The sequence below is a fragment of the Rattus norvegicus genome, chromosome 6, assembly GCF_021556685.1.
Source record: "Rattus norvegicus strain SHRSP/BbbUtx chromosome 6, alternate assembly SHRSP_T2T, whole genome shotgun sequence".
Classification (NCBI taxonomy): Eukaryota; Metazoa; Chordata; class Mammalia; order Rodentia; family Muridae; genus Rattus; species Rattus norvegicus.
The window spans coordinates 46,751,660-46,766,192 of NC_141539.1; the positions used below are offsets into that span (position 1 = coordinate 46,751,660).

At 51.3% G+C, this 14,533-nt stretch overlaps 1 protein-coding gene across 9 annotated transcripts in view; it reads left to right on the top strand.

The window, feature by feature from the left end:
• The first annotated feature begins 1,431 nt into the window (after positions 1-1,431).
• Positions 1,432-14,533, top strand: part of Hpcal1 (hippocalcin-like 1) — a 106,186-nt gene continuing 93,084 nt past the window's right edge. For 5 of the 9 annotated variants that reach the window (XM_087554394.1, XM_087554395.1, XM_087554393.1 and 2 more), the window contains exon 1: positions 1,460-1,664. The gene's annotated coding sequence lies outside the window, so the exon portion shown is untranslated. 9 annotated transcript variants of the gene reach the window in all.

Sequence of the window (14,533 nt, forward strand, 5' to 3'; positions counted from 1 at the left end):
CTTAGTTGGCAGGATGTCTGAAGGCTTCTGCCTTAGCCATCCCCTTTCTGGGAGCTGCCTACCTGTAACCCTAGATACCTGTGCAGTGGTGTGCTACAGAAAGGGGCAGACTGACCTTTGATAGGGTCTTTACTGAGAAGGAAGCCTTTGTGGCCAGAGAGACCCAAAGGCTAGCCCTCTAAATCAGATAGGTGCCCTGTAACTCTCACAGCCGACATTCCCTTGAGTCCTCTGGGTTCAGTTTTGCCTTTCTGCACCAGAGGCAGGGAGGAATGGAGAAGGCCCCAGGGTTGCCCTCCACCTCCAAGCTGCTGTACTACTGGTTCCCCTGGCAGCCTCCTGAATAGTAGGAGTTCACTCACATGTTTTTTGTGGAGGAGGATTTGAAGGAGGGATTTGAGTTTTTCCCTAGAGACGCCAGAGAGACAGTTTCATCTCTGCACAACAGGCTCGCCCAGCTCCTCTTATAAGCTGTTTCTGTGGTTACCTGTCTTCTGGGATATTTGCAGTGGGTGGGCATGGCAGGTGCGATCTGCCAGAGTGTACCAGGAGTCTGAAGGAAGCACCACTGGGACCCAGAAGGCCAGATGTCAACCAAGCCCCCCTCCTCACCAGGAAACGGAAACCACACTGAATGTCAGGGAGGCAAAGACCCCCAAGAAGGATCCTGGACCTCCTCGCTGTCCAGTTTATAGGTGGGAAAACCGAGGATGAGGGAATCTAAGGGTTTTCTTGGCAAGATGGCTGGATGAGTTAGCAGAAGTTACTACAGCTGGAACACAGGTCTTCCCGCCTCCAGGCTAACCTCTTTCCTTAAACCAGGCGCGGGGAAAGTGGGTGATAGGTACACACGGGACTGGTGTGGAGAGGGAGGAGAGCCTTGCAGGCATACCAGAAGGTCCTGGGGTACCTAGGGCGACTCAAGCTTCTTTTCCACTTCCCTGGACATTAGAACTGCACTTCCTTCCAAGTACGGGGGGGGGGGGGGGGGGAGAGGAGCTGGGGAGCGGGGGTGGGTGGGTGCCCGCGAAAGGCCATCCCCTTTGGGCACCGCCTCTCAGCCTCTCCCTACCCGCAGGCCAGAGGTCAAGGGTTAGGAAGGTGGGACCAGTGCTCGACCCCGCCCCCGCTCTCCCACACCTTCCACCCTGCCGCCCTGCCTCCCGAGTCCCAGTGGCCTTAACACCCTGCAGGACCTCTGCTGCGCTGAGAAACTGCGAGTGGTCAGGGTGATAAGTGGACCAGAATTGGCGCACTGATGGTCCAGCAGTGGGTGTGGCACAGGGCGGGGGAGTGACCAGGCTGTAGCTGAGGCGGGGCTAAGACCGGGGGCGTGGTCGAGGCAGGAGGCGGGGCCGTGGAAACTTGAGTGCCCGCCCTGCGATGCGCCCCGCCCCGGCCTCCGCCTCCGGTCCCGCCTTCTCTTCCCTTCCTTCCCGGGCTGGCGGCGGCTGCGGGTGGTGGACCTGCAGAGCGGCGGTCGCCTACACCTCGCTCTCTCCTGGGCCGGCGGATCCTTTTGTCTCTCCAAGCGGTGAAGGTCGCAGAGTCGGCGCGGCGGTTGCGGGCGCACTGACGCCCGTTCTATTGGTTATCTCCCCAGCCTCAGCCACCGCCGAACTTGAGCTCGAGAAGCCAGCGGATCGCGTCCAGTTCCGGAGCCGGTAGGGAAGGGGAGGCTGCGGGACTGCGGGGCTGCGTGGAGGGAGCGTGTGTGACCCGCTCGCTGGGACCCGGTTGTGTGAGTGCGCGGGTGTGTGCGCGCGGCTACTGATGGTGCCTGTTTCTCTGCGTAGTGGGCTTGCAGCTGACCGCAGACGGTGGCGTGGCTCTAGAATGGCGTGTCCTCGTGGGGATCGTTGGGCTCGATGGGATGTGCACTTTTTAGATTACGTTTGTGGAATTGTGTGTCGGGCACACTTGCCTGTGGGGACTAGTGCTGGCGAGGGTCGAGGAGGAGCCGCTGTGCGCAGAGTGGGGGTGGCGGGGTGGGCGTGGGCGGTCTGCCCCGGAAAGCTGAGCCCCCGGTTGGTGTCGCTCCGTGCACTACGTAGCTCAGGAACCTGAGGGTAGGACTAGGACCCGATGAGCAAAGTGCCTGCCTAGTGGGCAGCGGGCGTTTACACCCCCCCCACGGGGGGCAGGTCCACGTGATAATTATGAGCTTCGAAGAGGGATGGGGACCCCTTGGCAATGATCAGCTCTAGAGCAGAGGGAAAGACCAACCCAGTCCTGGCCTCGCTGTGACCTGCCCTGAGACCTGAGCCTGAGACAGGCCACCTTCTTGGGTCGCAATTTGCGTCTGTATCAAATGAGGGTGGCCCCTCTGGGGCTGTCTTGACGCTAGAGAACGCACCACACGCAGTTCTTGACCCAGAGTCTTGCACACAGTAGGTGCTATTCATTGGATTCTCATCTCATTAAAAAGAAATCTGTTTTGCCTTTTTTGTGGATGACGCTCTCATTTCCTCCTGCACGGTGGTTTGTGCCTCCTTCCTGGATCTAACTTCACAGCGAAAGCTTGGAAATTGAGAAAGTTTAGGCGGCTGGGTGCGATACCTCCTCTCCGCACCTTACTGGCTGCGTGACGCGGCCTTCGAGTGTGCGGGAGCCCGCAGCGCAGGGCGCTAGCCCGGAAGGCTCCTGAGCCCGGGCAGCGTTCCGGAAGGCTGCGACTACAGACTCGCGTGTCCTTTTGTTCAACAAGTGCCTGGAGGATGTCGATCTGGAATTAGAGTTGCGGTGAGAAAGTGGCTGTCTCTGTAGACTCATAGTCTGGGGTTCCTGGAGCTTTTCTCCCGGCCTGGTCATTCAGGAAGCCACCCTCTGTTCTAACCACTAACAAGTCCACCCAGAAGAGGGTGTTCGCCAGGACTCTAAATCCTGTTAGACACCCTACACCCCACCCCCAAGCCCCGCCTGCCTTGGCTCCCATGCAGTCAGCCTGATGCGGGAGACTGAGGTCCGGGTGGCACCCTCTTTCCTATTCTGCTCCTTGATTTTAAAAAACGAATATATTTGGTATTGAAACCTGGTAAAACCGCACTGCCCTGAAAATGCGTACTGATCTTGGCAGTTCAGCCTACCTCACTTTAGTATTTGCACTGCGCCAGCTAGAGGGGCAGCATGGGGTTGCATTGGGGGAACCTGTCAGTTCCCTGGGGAACCTGTCAGATCCCTTGGTTACTTCCCTTCCCTACCTTGTTGTTCTCAGGATCCTTCCCAATTTAAAAGCAGCCTTTAAGCAAGGCTCTCAAAATGGAGCACTGGTGGGGATGCCTGCCACCTGCCTTTGTATGGGATATGTTCCAGAGTCCTGCATGCTCCCTGGTGCTCCTACTTGTGCTCTGTAAGAACCTGGAAAGTCTAGCAGGTGCTGTGACATTGGAGCAGAAACCTTCAGTTTGGGTCCTTTGATTTGTCTCCAGAGTCCTGAGGTCTTTGGGATGATGGACATCCAGGGATGTCCTGAGCTGATTTTTAATCCTGATGTCAGGGACTCACTTAGAAAGCCACCTGTTCTCAGTCTTACCAAATGATTTATACCCTAAAGAGAAAAGGGCTTTTGATTGGAATCTTATCTCCCCCAAATCAGATTCGATAATCATTTTTAAAAAAGCAGTCTGGCTTTCTTAGTTCAGAAGACAGACCAAAAAGCTGTCTTGTTTTGTTTTGTTTTCCTAGTTAAAGCCAGCCCTTTGTGTCAAGCAAACCAGTATTTTGGCCTTCGATCTATTTCTGTTTCACTTTTGAAAGCGCCTGTAATTACCACGCTCTTGAGGTTTTATTGGATAATGTGCCAAAGGGAAGGCCCAGGGGCTGTGCCTCTCCCTGTAGTGGGATGTGGTGCCACAGTCTAGCCCTACCTGCTCCTTTGAGCCCTACTTTGACGATGTTCCCTAGGTGGAACATAGCTGTAAATGTGTCATAATAGGCTAGGAACCACATCTTTGAGAATGGATGTCTGGAAGGCTGTTGGCTTGTGGAGAGACTAGAGCAGGTAGACAACCCAGATGAACAGGGGTTTGCCCAGACTCTGGCCAAATACAACTCACAGTGTGCTGAGAGGGGAATAAGAGGGGGAGGAGGAGGAAGGAAGGAAGGGAAGGAGGGAGGGAGAGAGAGGAGAGAGACAGGGAGAGAGGGGGAGGGAGGAGGGAGGGAGGGAGGAAGGAAGGGAGAGAAAGGGAGGGAGAGAGAGGAGAGAGACAGGGAGAGAGGGGGAGGGAGGAGGGAGGGAGGGAAGAAGGAAGGGAGAGAAAGGGAGGGAGGGAGAGAGACAGACAGACAGACAGACAGGCAGAGAATCATTTTAGACTTTGTCTATGCAGAATTAGAAATTCCCAGGCAGGGGAAAGGAATAGGTTCAGGGTCCCTTGCTGGGCCAGCTCCATTTTTTATGGAGGGCTGTGTTCTTCCGCTAGGTGGTTGACCAGCATCTCTTAGCCTTGAAGCTCAGCTCAGAATCCCAAGGACTGTCTTTCACATACAGTTCCACACTGACCAGACAGCAGGATACTTTCATACGCCTCCCTCTCCAACTCATTCTAAGACGTTGGATTGTCCCTTATAAATGGTGGGATGGGACTCTGGGTTTACCTATGACCCAGCGATAATCCCAGACCCTCGCGGGGAGCCCCGGCTTTTATTTGAGATTGAAGGTTAAACTATTCGGCGACTCGGTTCTTTAGGTTGGGAATCCAGTTTGCATTAGACCAGTTTCATTCCAGCAGATCCCAAACCATGCTTGTCTGATGTGTGAGAATGCTGGCCCAGGCTTGTTGGAGGATTATGTATGGTGTTTTGAGTGTTTGTCAGGGCCCAATGTTATTGTGCTTGGGAATGGAGGGCCCGGATGGAGTTAGAACGAGTTGACACTTAGAGATTTTAACTGTGCACTGCTTTGAGGCTCCCCGCTCTAACCCTACAGTCTCCGGGGCTTCTTCAGGGTAGCTGTGTATCTGTAAATCCCTCCTACTTCCTGTGGCTAGCTCTTTTGAGGTCGGGTTCTTAATCTGTGGAGGATGTAATATATGGAGATATCAGGATGGGCTGTGGGACTCCCTTAGTGCCCCTTGCTCTATGTAGGAGAAGAACAATATTCACTTCAAATCACTTTTTACCAAAGAACAAAAATGGGCAGGCCAGGCTCTAATGGAGCAGGTTGTAATATATGACTTTGGGTAATCAATATAGTTTGACAGGTGGGACATTTCTTAGGCGCTGTTGAGCAAAGTGTGAGTCTAAAGAAATTAGATGCACGTGCGCGCACAGACACACACAGACACAGACACAGACACAGACACAGGCACACACACACACACACACACACACACACACACACACACATGCACGGCCCTACCTTGACCATGTAGGTTCAAGTAAAAATAAATCTCCAAGGCAAAGCCTTACACCTCTGCGTTCATGAGCCATGACTAACTGAAGCCTCCCTTCTCCCAGGCTGTCCTTCTCCTGCCACCCTGAGGGCAGGAGATAGGGCTTCTTAGAGCTCTTTCCCTTTACCTGAACAAACCCAACACGCTCCGGCACTTGCTAACCTCGTATGCTCTCCTGGTACTGTGTCTGTCTCATTGTGGTGTTTTAGGGGACAACCTAAGTTGGCGAGCCGCTGGGAGCCTGGGGGCGGAGCGCCAGCTCAGCTCCTCAGTCCACAGTGTTCTCCAGGAGTCAGCAATGGGTCTGTGACTAAGAAAGCTCAAGACGGGTAACCACGACGTGGCGAAAGATCCTATGACCCTAAGGAAAGGAAGAAAAGGGTGGGGCTGCAGCTCTGTGTTAGATCATTTGCCTGGCATGCACGGGGCTCTAGGCCCAACTCCCTAGTACTGCCGGCTAAATTTAAAATGGAAGCAGGTGGGGGAGGGGGCTCAACTTGCATAACTTTTGTCAATTTCCCTTCAGTATCTTTGGGTCTCCATTGAAATCGTCCATTGATCTAGGTTTGCTTCAATTAGCAATGATGAGCGATGAGTCCCTCAGTAGTAGTCGTATAGGCAGTATACCTGCCAGACCCCCCAAACTGTTGGTGACACACCCGTGTCACCTCCTTGGGTGCAGCCCTGGCCCCATGTTCTGGGATGGGATATAGGATTCATGATACCCATCCCAGTAGGTCCAAAACTCTGTGTTGGCCACATCTTCTACCTGTCCTGTCCAGACAGCATCCTCTTCCTCATTTGTGAAAGCCCCGAGTCTCCTTTTCTGCCCTCTATTGCACCTGGTGAATGTTCAAAGTGAATCTGAAGTGCTGGCCTGTTCTCCCCAGTCAGAACCTCCTCTGCCCATGTAGCTTGGCTCCTGGTTCCTTCACTGCAGCCCTGCCACCATCAACTCAGTGTAGAAGATGCACATTTGGTCATCTTGCCCCTCCCCACTCGGGTCTGATCTCTCTCAGTGAGTGTTATTTCCCACACCTTCTGTGAGTATCTCCCAGTCAGGCTCTGGGCGGGCTGGGTTTTTCTACTACTGGTGCGAAGTTTAGGGGCTTGGGCTGAGGATGGGCTAGGAAAATCATCAGAAAGCCTTTGGAACTCAAGGGACCTCTGTAGGGGAGCACCTGTCCAGGGTAGGAGCAAGGGGGTTTCTGGGGGAAAAGCCCTCTAAGTGGATACTTGGGAGAGGGATGTAGAGTGGAGGGCTAGGTGGTTCTTACCTCTCCCCACCTCATCCTCCAGAATTTTGTAACTGCAAGATTCCTACCTCTGAGGTGATATACTGTAGCTCAGATAAAGTTATGCCCGCTTTAAGTGTGCATACAGTTCAATAGTTTTTGTTTTTGTTTTGTCGGTTCACAGTTATACAACCATGGCCCTCATTATCTGGCGAAGGCTCCTTGAATCTTTCTCAATGATGCTTCATCTTCGTGCACAGTCAGCCCCTGTCCCAAGCTCCACCCCACACAGCCGCTTGTGGTTAGATTCTGTGACTTTACTTTTTCTTTCTCCTTCCCCTTCCTCAGTTTGAGTCAAGGGATATCTTCCTTGGATTCATCCCAGAGTCCACCAGGTACACTTAACTTTTCACCTCCATGTTGACGGAGAGAACTGGGCACTTGGCCATGTCGCTTCCGCATGGCAAGCTCTCTTCCTGGTTTCCCTGGCCTGTACCTGGCATAGTGCTGGTACCCAAGGTTTACTCAGAGAATATTAGCTGGGCTGACTGGAGTTGCTTTTTTTCCCCCCACGATTCTTTCTATCTGGATATCTAATACCTAGCAAAACATTGGATGGTGTGTGCTTCAGCTAATGTGGGGACCTGGTTACTTGCACCATTTTACTTCATGAAGAACTTGGGAAGCAGATGCTATCAAACTTGTCTTTTAGATGTACAAGCTGAGGAGGCCCAGAGCAAAATAAACTGCCTAAGACTATCTGCATTGGAAACTGAAGAGCCAAGAATGGAACCAGGCCTTTGGCCCTGCTTGAGTTGTCACTGGGTGCTCAGTTTTTCCTGAGTCACCATTTCCTAAACCACGGTAGCACCTTTCAAGGCGAGAACGGTAGATGGTGTGTCTTTGTTTGCCTCCGTGTCTGGTTCAGCTGGCAGAAGTGGCTGGATTACCCACATGTAGAGGGTTCTCTTGGGAAGTAAGTGGTGGGGGTGGCCATCCCTGGGGAAAGGGATGGCTAAGCGTCAAGGTGTGCTTTGACGCCTCGTGCGTTTCAGAGGTAATGTTCTCCTGGCCCTTGTGGGTGGTACTAAGGCAGCTAGCGGAGGAAGATGCCCCGCTTGACAGGTGCACCAGCAGAGGCCCACGTACCCCATGCAGACAGTGCTCAGACTTCAGGTCCCCAGAACACACCCTCAGGTTACAGGTTACTTCTCTCCCAGTGGTAGAGGCAATTCTCATGGTAGAGCGTGAGGATGTCTTGTTTCCTTCCATTTGGAGAAGAGCTTGGGAGAGGGTGAGGTTCTTGGGGGCTGTCACAGTCCATGCTCTCTGATGTATTTATTGTCTGAGAAAGTCCTGGGCCCCCTGGACCTTCAGAGGCAAGGTGACAAGTCTGAGATCACAGTCACTAGTTAGACCTCCTTCAGTGGTAACACCTCCATACCACAGGTAATCCTTTCAAACCAGGCTGAAGGAACTGTGTGTGAAAGTTACTGGAATGGAGCTAGGAAGGGCCTGGGCTTGGAGTTCAGAAGACGATCATTTTGGGTCTTCCTGGTCTCATGACTTCTGGGAGACCCTTCTCAGGTTTCCTTATCACCCAGAAGGGACCCTGATATTGGGGGCTGCCCAGATTACTCCCCCATGGTGCGTCTCAGACCCAGTGAGACTGGGCTTCCTGCCCCTTGCCCCAGGGAGTCCTTGGGAAGCATGTGTTGCATTTGGATGCTGGTGTCTTCCCAGACTGAGAAGGACTACAGGGAATGCTCACAGCCCCAGAGCACTGTGCTCACGAATTGTACCATGTTCCTCCCCTTAAGGCAATGCTCAGCTCTCGGCTTTCTCTCCGCAGCCGATGGCAGTCCCCACTCCTCCCTGTCACTTCCACATTTTCCATTAGGTTTCCTGTAATTCACTTTTGGGGGAACTGAGAACCTCTTAAAAACCAATCATTGCCAGGATCACACAGGCTGTTGTTATTGTTGTTTTATTACCATGGCGGACTGTTAATAGATGTTCCTGGCCAACCGAATGCTGTCCAGCCTGGGGTTCAAGCAGAGATTTCCCCCACAATCCCTGCCCAAAGGTAGCTGGATAGATACACAAACCTTTACACAGTGTCCACATGGGTCCTAAGCTTGGTGGCGCAGCCAGGACAGTGGCACAGCCACGGCCTCCAGGCGCAGTATGTGGCCTGTGGCTGCTGCCTTGGTTTCAGTGAGGTTAGAAACAAGCTTTTCTGGGACGCATCCGAACTCTGGCCTGCCTGTCCCCGCCTTCATCCTGAAGGGGTGGGTAGGGGATTACTACTCTTGCCCCATCTGTACCTAATGCCATCCTGTTGCTGTGTTGTTGTTGTGTGGCTTGATGGCCCCCTGGCCTCCCTGGACTAGGAACTTGTGTTCTAGGAATGTTGCTAAGACAGGGCCAGGAGAAGTGAAGCTCAGGTGAAGAGTTCCAGAGAATTCGGCCTGGGACCCCCACCCCCAAGGCAATATAAGGGGCTCCCTGCAGCCTGTAGCTCCCTCCCATAGCTTGTTTTGGGGAAGTTACTGGCTCCCCAGGAAAACCATGTCACCAGGGTCACCATAGCCATCATCCATCACTGGTCGCCATCATCATGATCACCATTATGATTACCACCATCACCATCATCAGAGTCACCACAGACTCCGCCATCATCACCACCATTGTCATCACTGTTGTCACCATCATCACCTAGTCTCCGCATTCAGCCCATTCCATCACATGGTACATGCCGGGTGCTGTACAGTCTTCCGAGATTAGGGGTAGTAGTTAGGAGGCGACCTTGGACAGGATGGCCGTGAGCATAAATAGCTCAGCGGAATGTGATTCTGAAAATGGCTCCAGGAGAGTTACTGGAAGCTTCTGGAAAAAAAAAATCTCTTTCAGGTCAGTGCTATGTGGTCTATGGTGTTCTCTGAGCCCCTCTAGAGAGCCCAGCTAAACAGCTTGGGTGTTGTTTGCCCACCCGTCCTAGGCAGTGGGTCTCTGAAGCTGGAACCCTGTAGATTTCTCCTGCTTGACCCTCCCTTAGTGGCATAGAGCTGGCAGCACAATGGATGCCCAGATGTGTGCTGGAACAATCCCCACTTGCTCAACTGTAGGATGATGGTTGCACTGAATTATTTACGGTCTCCACAGCTTGCCTGAGGGCTTGCTCCACAGGCTGGGGGTGGCCAGGCCAGTGCACTAGTGGCATCTCCTTTGCGTGTCGCTGATTGGTGTCACCAATTGGTGTGCACTTGTTCTGGGCATTTGTTGAAGTAGTCACTCAGTGGTTTGGGAGCCCTCAAGACTCTATGGGCTGTTGGAATGACCCCTACCCTGCTAATGTCTGGCTTTGACTTGGCCTAGGGAAGCCTCTCTTTCAGCCTCCTCATTTGTCAAATGGGGCTTCGGGCTGAATGCCTTCCAAATCCTCTGTCAGTACCACAGTTCAGGAAAAAAAACCGGTTTAAAAAATGTAAACTTGTGCAGTAAGACAAATCCCATGAACAGCATACTGAGAAAATGTATGTAGCTAGAAAGAAATTAATGAAGACCCTCTCTTAGAAAATACAGGCACCTTGGCAACTGCTGTATTGTGGGGCGGCACTGCAGAACGTGATAGTGGGTGGGGGCCCAAGCCTGGAGTGCAGACAAGACAGAATCAGAGGGGGAGGAGGGAAGTCCAGGAGCTGAACTCTGGGGCTTTTATCTGCCCAGGCCACCATTCAGTCTTTGCTTTTGACTCCTTGCTGTATGGGATACAGAAGGCAGGGCTCCTGGGAAGGAGGGAGGAGAGGCCCTTGCCCACAGCGGGAGTCTGGCCGAGGTTGGTAGGTAAGCCCAGCCCTTGGTCTCTGGACTCAGTGCCTTATCCAGAAGGTATGTACTGTTCTCACGGGGTGCTCGAGTAAGGAAAGCCACAGGTAAGGATGCAGTCCTCGTTATAATGACAGGTTTGTGTTCTTGGGAGGGTCTGTGCTGATGATCTAAGAGAGCAGGAGATGGTGCCTCTCTGGTTTGATTAATTGTAAACTAGGGAGACGTCAGCTTTATGAACTACTGCACAGGATAAGTAATCCTATTATTTTTCATACCAGAGTATATTTAGTGATGTAAAATACTGACCAGATTCTGCTTCAAACTGGTCTTGTGAAAGGATTCCTACAAATTCTTTTAGAATTAGTACAGAGTTAGACAGTAGGGGTTAGTTCCTGGGGTTGGACACTGGAAGTTTAAGCATTTCCTAAATATGGGGTTGGGAACAAAAATGGACAATTATGCAGACAGCTTCATTTTACTTCTGTTTGAGAGGGGAACGCCAGAGGAGGACTCCAGGAAGGAGTGGGCTAAGCTGGACAGGCATTGAGCTTGGCTGGGGACTGATTTCTCTTCCCTGCAACTTTGTATCTCTGTGAGTTCTAAATTTTCCAATGGGCATGTACGGCTTTTGTAATTTGAAAGCAAAACAGGCTGGAGAGATGGCTCGGCTGTTAAGAGCACTGATCTGAGTTCCGTTCTCAGCACCCACGTGGGGGCTCACAACCATCTTTGACTCCAGTTCAAAGGGTCTCCTGCTCTCCTCTGACCTCCATGGGCACAGACGTGCATGAAGGCAAACACAAAAGAAGAAAGAAGGAAGGTTGGTTGGCTTTTAGAGGAAGCCCGACCCGAGTAGTCCTCGCTAACCTCATCCCTATCATGCTCCCTTTAATTTGTTTACCCAGCTTCCCTCCTATCCCCAGACTGTCTGGAACCCACAGCTTCCATATTGTGACTGTGTGAATGAATGGAAATGTATCATAAACACACCATTAGAATTTGTTAATTCAATCCAAACTCAATATTGAGTAAAATGCATTAGACTGGATATAAGGGGAAAAAAACGTCCAGAGTCCTCCAAGAAATCCGCCTTGTCACTGTGGCCGAGGACAGTTTGCTCCGGATCCACAGTGCATCTCTACTTTGTTTGTTTGAATTTGGACGTTCACTTGTCTCTTGATCTGAAGAAAGCTTCCTGGCTCCTGCTGCTTTCCCTTAGAGTATTATTTTAAAAGAACCAAAATTATTTAGCGTGTGCTGTGTATGCCCACGTGCGCATGTGCATTTGGGGGTTAGAGGACAAGTTGCCAGGGTCAGTTCTTTCCTTCTGCCATGTGAGTTCAAGGCACCAAATTCAGGTTGTCCGGCTTGGCAGCGGGTACCTTTTTCTGCTGAGCCATCTTGCCAGCAATCACTCGGGGCCTTTCGAAGCCCAGGGGCCAGAGGTCTCAGTAGTCTCATTGTCCGTCCTTCTTTAGGTACTATCGCCTGTCTGTCTCGCTGGCTGGCCGTTGTGTCCAGTTTCCCTTTTGAGAGTAACCTTTTCTGTCCCTGTCCAGCCATTCCCTCATGACCTGGTGGTCGGACTTGCTGGCATTCCTCCTTGGGAACCAGAGGGTTCCCGATGAGAATCCTTCATCTTCTCCTTTGAGTCAGATGCTGTGGGCTGATGCTGGCTGGACTGCATTTATCCGCTGGCTGGGAATGGGGCCATCTCAACCCTCGTTAGGGTCAGACTGTACTTTTGGTGGCGTCCCTCCAGAGGCTGTTATTCCCTGTAGTTTTTTTCTGCCAGAGTCCAGGCTATTGAGTCAGCAATGGAAAGTTAAGAAGATGAGGCAGCCATCAGAGAAATGGGCTCATATCAAAGATTAATTTTAGGGTGAATAAGGAGAGAGGCTCTGCCAGCTGGTCTACCTCAGACAAATAGCATTGCTGTGCCATGTGGGAAGCCCACGGTTGCCTTTCCTACTCGTAGCTCAGTGGCTGCTTATTGTTCCTGGGATTAGACATGTGTCGAAACACAGCTTTATGGCGTCTTCTCGGTATTTATGATATGGAGAAAGAAAATTGCAGTCGTCAGCAAAATGCCATTGAGTCTGGTTTATAACTTTAAGGCTTTCACCGAAGGACACCAAATTAAAAAGAAAAAGAACAGAACAGGGCTCTAGTGTTCAGACATCGTTCTTCCCGATTCTGGGATCTCCGGCAATTCCAGGATCCAGCACCAAGGCAGGAAGCCTGCTTGCCTGTCACTGAAGACAGGTATGTTGCTATGGAGACCAGGTATACCACTGTGGTTTCCTGGGTACCCCAGTCATCCTAGCAATGGAATAAGCCCCACCTTATGTGGCATTTCTGAAGGAATTCGTGTGAATTAACTTTCTCCAAGCAGAGGTCAGCTGTTTTATTTCACTCACAGCAGGATTTCTGACGTCTTTTGCCTTCAACCCTCTTCTGTTCAATTATTACTATCCCCCCTTCCCTGCCAGAAACACTTGACCGTATTGAGGCCATATATTGAAAACAACAACAAACCTTTCAGACCTCTTACCAAAGCTAGGAAGAGCAGCGGGTTCCCTGCTGCAGATGAGCTCAGCCATCATGGGCCGTGTGCCCAGCCTTGACCCAGGTTCCAGGACACCGTTAAAGTTGGACTGCTGAGTTTATGGCCACAAGCATTATGTTCTCAGCGTCCTATCACTAAATACATGAGAGAAATATCTTAAAAGGCCCAAGAGCGATGGCACATACCTTAAACCTAGCACTTGGGAGGCAGAAACTAGCGGATCTCAGTAGTTCAAGGCTACTCTAAGTCTACACAGTGAGTTTTAGGATGGTCAGGGCTGTATCGTTTCAGCCTGTCTCCAGACAAACAAACAAGCAAACAAGCACGCCACCTTGGAAGGTTGAGAGGGGCCAGCAGATGGCTTAGCCCGTAAGGACAATTACTGCCTGCGTTCCATCCCTAGGCTCTGCATGGTGGAAGGAGACAGCCCATTCCCAAAAGCTGCCTTCTGACCACCCACAGGCAATACAAATAAGTAGATAAATGTAATATCAAAAATTAGAGGTAGAGCAGTTTACTTGGGTGCTCTATTTCAGAGGCTTATGTGACTGGTCACTTGGCCCCACTATGTGACACAGGAAGTGTTGAGGTTGATGGGAAAGAACTCGAGAGGAAGAGGTCAGGGTCCCATTGTTCCATCCTGGGCAGGTCCTTGATGACCTGATTTCCCTCCGCTAGGTCCCATCCCTTGAGGGTTTCACCAAAGCCTTCAGTATTGTCCTGATTGAGTTTTGTCATCCCGGCACAAGACTGGAAAGAGGGATCTTAACCGAGGAAACACCTCCATGAGATTAGCCTGTCGACATGTATGATTGACTCAGGAGGGCCAATTCCACAGTGAGCAGTGCCACCTCTGGGCAAGTGGTCTTGGATTGTGTGAGAAAGCAAGCCGTGGAGAGCAACCCATTAAGCAGTGTGCCTCCATGGTCTCTGCTTTCAGTTCCTGCCTCTAGGTTCGTGCCCTGACTTCCATCAGTGATAGAGTGTGATCTTAGAGTTCTAAGACAGATACAAGCCTTTTCCTCCCTAAGTTGCTTTATGTCCTGGTGTTTTATCACAGCAATAGAAACCCTAACTGTGACAGAAATTGGTACCAAGATAATGGAGTATTGTTATGATCAGACTAACCATGTGTTTGAGGAAGGATTTTGGAGATGTTTACAAATTTGGGTTGGAAATGTCATTGAATACTCAGATCTTAATGGCCGATTCTCTGGGGGCTTGGGAGGTTAAAAATTGGAGAGTAGTGTAGGTATTGGAGGCCTGGCTTGGGTACTTGCAGAGGGGACACATACTATTAGGTCTGTATTTAGTCATATTTTGAATTCAGAATTTGTGGTTCTGGTCAGCTGGGGCTGAAGGACTGGCTGTGATTAACAAGAGACCAGGACCACTAAAGCGAAACCTTTGCTTGCCTAGAACAATCAGTACTGGCCATCTGGGGCTGAAGAATCAGCCGTAGTTGACGACTGAGGAGAAATCTGAGAAATGTTTCCTCAGAA